Here is a 2,755-nt window from a genome sequence, read left to right as displayed (position 1 = left end):
CCCCCCCAGAGGTGGGACTGGAGCTGGGCATGGGGACTGAGGTGCTTGGGGGATGCAGGACCCTCCTCCAGTGCTGGGAATGGGTCCAAGGAGGTGTTCAATACCACAGTGGGATGTTGCTGGAGCAAGCATCAGGGGCACGCCACCATCAGGAGCATAAATCAAGGAACGACCCAAATTTTAAACACCTAAATGCTCGGCTGAATTATTTATTAGTGGGGTGATTTACGCTCTGGGTTAAAACTCAAGGTCTGACCTGGCTCCTGCTGGAGTGAAGAGCAAAACTAGTGTCAACTCCGGGGAGAGGCAGGCTCGGGTCGCAGGCGCTCCAAGGCTGCAGGGTTGGAAAAGCCGCTGGAGTTGTCGCCGGGTGTTACTGGGGCCCTTCACCCTGCTCGAGCTGGCTCTGCCAACCTGTTGGGAGCAAAAAAACCCAAAACAAACCAGAGGTCAGGAGCATCCCGTGCCCGGCCAGCAGCTGGCAGAGACGTGGCCCTTGGTGCCCAGCTTCTGCCAGGCAGATTTGGAAATCACGGACTGGAGAACGGTGGGAAAAACAAATGACTGAATTATTTGGGGAGATCAAGAGCTAAGAATCACCCAGCCCCTCTTATCCACTCCCCTTCTTCCACAAAATAAGGGCCAGCAAGGAAGAGCGCCGTGGCTGTTTTATATTCTCTTTCCATGCACACGTGCCCAGGCAACCGCGCAGGCGTTACCCGCAGCCGGCAGGATTTCTGCGTGGGCAGGGATGCGCTTCCGTCGAGACAAGCTCGCGCTGGGAGCCCACAGCCTCTCCCAAAGCCTTTTTTTGCCACCCGGAGAAGGAAATAGCACATTTCCTACGGCTCCGCTCGCACCGCTGGAAACGATTGGGCCCGAGACAACTCGGGGAGCGGCGATCCCCGGCGGCTGGCTGGCATTAGGCAGCTTAAAATATACATCAGGTTATTTATAGTCAAGGCTGGGCTGGTAATACAGATATTTATTAAGCATCTGGCAGCCCTTAATGCAAAAAAAACCCAACCCAACCCATCTATTCCAGCAGGCTTTTCAGCATAAAACCCTTTCCCCTCCCTCCAGCGCTGGCTTTACTGTGGCAAACGGGAGAAGGAATTAAATAAATCCAGCGGCACGCAGGTTGGTTACAAAGGAGTTGCACGGCCGTCGCCCCATCGGCCGAGGCGCGCAGATGCAGCCCCACACGTCCCTCTACGGCTGCAAAACATCCCGGTCGTGCTAAATATTTCAGAGGTGCACATCTGGGGCTGGGCCAGATGCTTTGCTCTGAAATGAATTAATAAAAAAGTTCCCTTCGGAAGGGATTTGGGCTGAAATTTGGGGTTATTCCGGGGCTGTCCACCAGTACCGGGCTGCCCCTCCCTAGGCAGACGTATGCCACAGTTTGGTATAAATTGTTCCCCAAGCTTTTTCGCCGTGTTTTTGTGAGCTCTGCCACAGGACCGGAATAATTTGTCTCCTTGACAGGAAAAGGCCACGCCGCTGAGTGAAATAAACTGATGCTCTACGTAAAATGGCAGCGGATTTTCATGGGGTTGAAAATCTATAGGGCTGCACTAACGGGTTCCGCCTGGCTGCAGCCCCAGGTCAGCTGGCGGGTAAGACATCAAGTTTATTCCGAGAAGGAGAGGAGGGAAGCAACAACACCGCCACCAAACACCACCACCAACAAAGAAGAGAGCAGAAATAACCCCCCCCAGGGAGCAAACACCAACGCAGCCCGCGTGTTTGCTATGGACGGGCTGAAATGGCAGGCGGCCGGGACTGCAAACCGAACGCCGTACCGTTAAAAGACCCCCGAATCGCTCTGCTTTCCTCTGGGGAAGAAAATTATGCTGGCACGGGATTTGGGGGTCTTGGCTGATTTATTCTTTTGCAAACTGGGGTTTTTTTTTTTTGGTTAGACAGGATAAATTTGGAGCACGCTGCGTGGAAGCGGTGACCTGAGGAGCCAGGAGGTTATTTCCAGCCGGCAAAGCTGCGCAGGTGGGAACAGCCTCGGCCCCTGGCCCAAAGGAGCCAAATCATAGATTTCCCCTCATTTTCATAGCAATTGGGTGCTGCTCAGTAAACGAGACAGACTTTGAAACCTCCAGTTTGTTTTTCCTCCAGCTGGGCTCTGTCTGTGTGTCACCTGGGGGGTCGTTACAGCAAGAAGCTGTCACAAGCGCAGTGGCTCGGTGTCTGAGGGAGAGCTCCCTCATCCTAGCCAAAGCCTTGGGTTTTGGGTATGAAACAAAGGATTTTTGAAACTCTTCCCATGTCTCATGTGCTGTAGGAGACCAGTGTCTCCCCCAGTGGGTCTCCCCTGTCTCCTCCTGCTGCGGAGGCAGATGGGCAGAAGCTCTGGGAGTTTGGACCCACCCGTGCTTGAACCTGGGGAGAGCCGCAGCTGAGGACACCCTGACGTTTGCTTTTTCTCTTACTGACACACATCTGCCGTCAGGGCAGGTCGGTACCTGGCTTGTGCTGGGGGGTAAAAACCCCACAGCGGGCTGTTAAAGAGCCCCCAAATCCCACTGGAGGCTCCTTTTACTGTACAACACTGGACATCAACACGGCTGAGCCTGCCCCATCAGTGCCACCAGCATAGAATCACATAATTGTTTAGGTTGGGAAAGGCCTTTAAGCTCATCAAGCCCAGCCGTTCCCCTACCCCTGCCATCCCACCCCCAAACCCTGGCCCTCAGCACCGCCTCTGCCCGGCTGTTAAATCCCCCCAGGGCTGGGGACT

The sequence above is a fragment of the Egretta garzetta genome, unplaced genomic scaffold (assembly GCF_000687185.1).
Source record: "Egretta garzetta isolate BGI_Z169 unplaced genomic scaffold, ASM68718v1 scaffold232, whole genome shotgun sequence".
NCBI lineage: Eukaryota > Metazoa > Chordata > Aves > Pelecaniformes > Ardeidae > Egretta > Egretta garzetta.
This window is presented reverse-complemented; position numbering follows the sequence as displayed.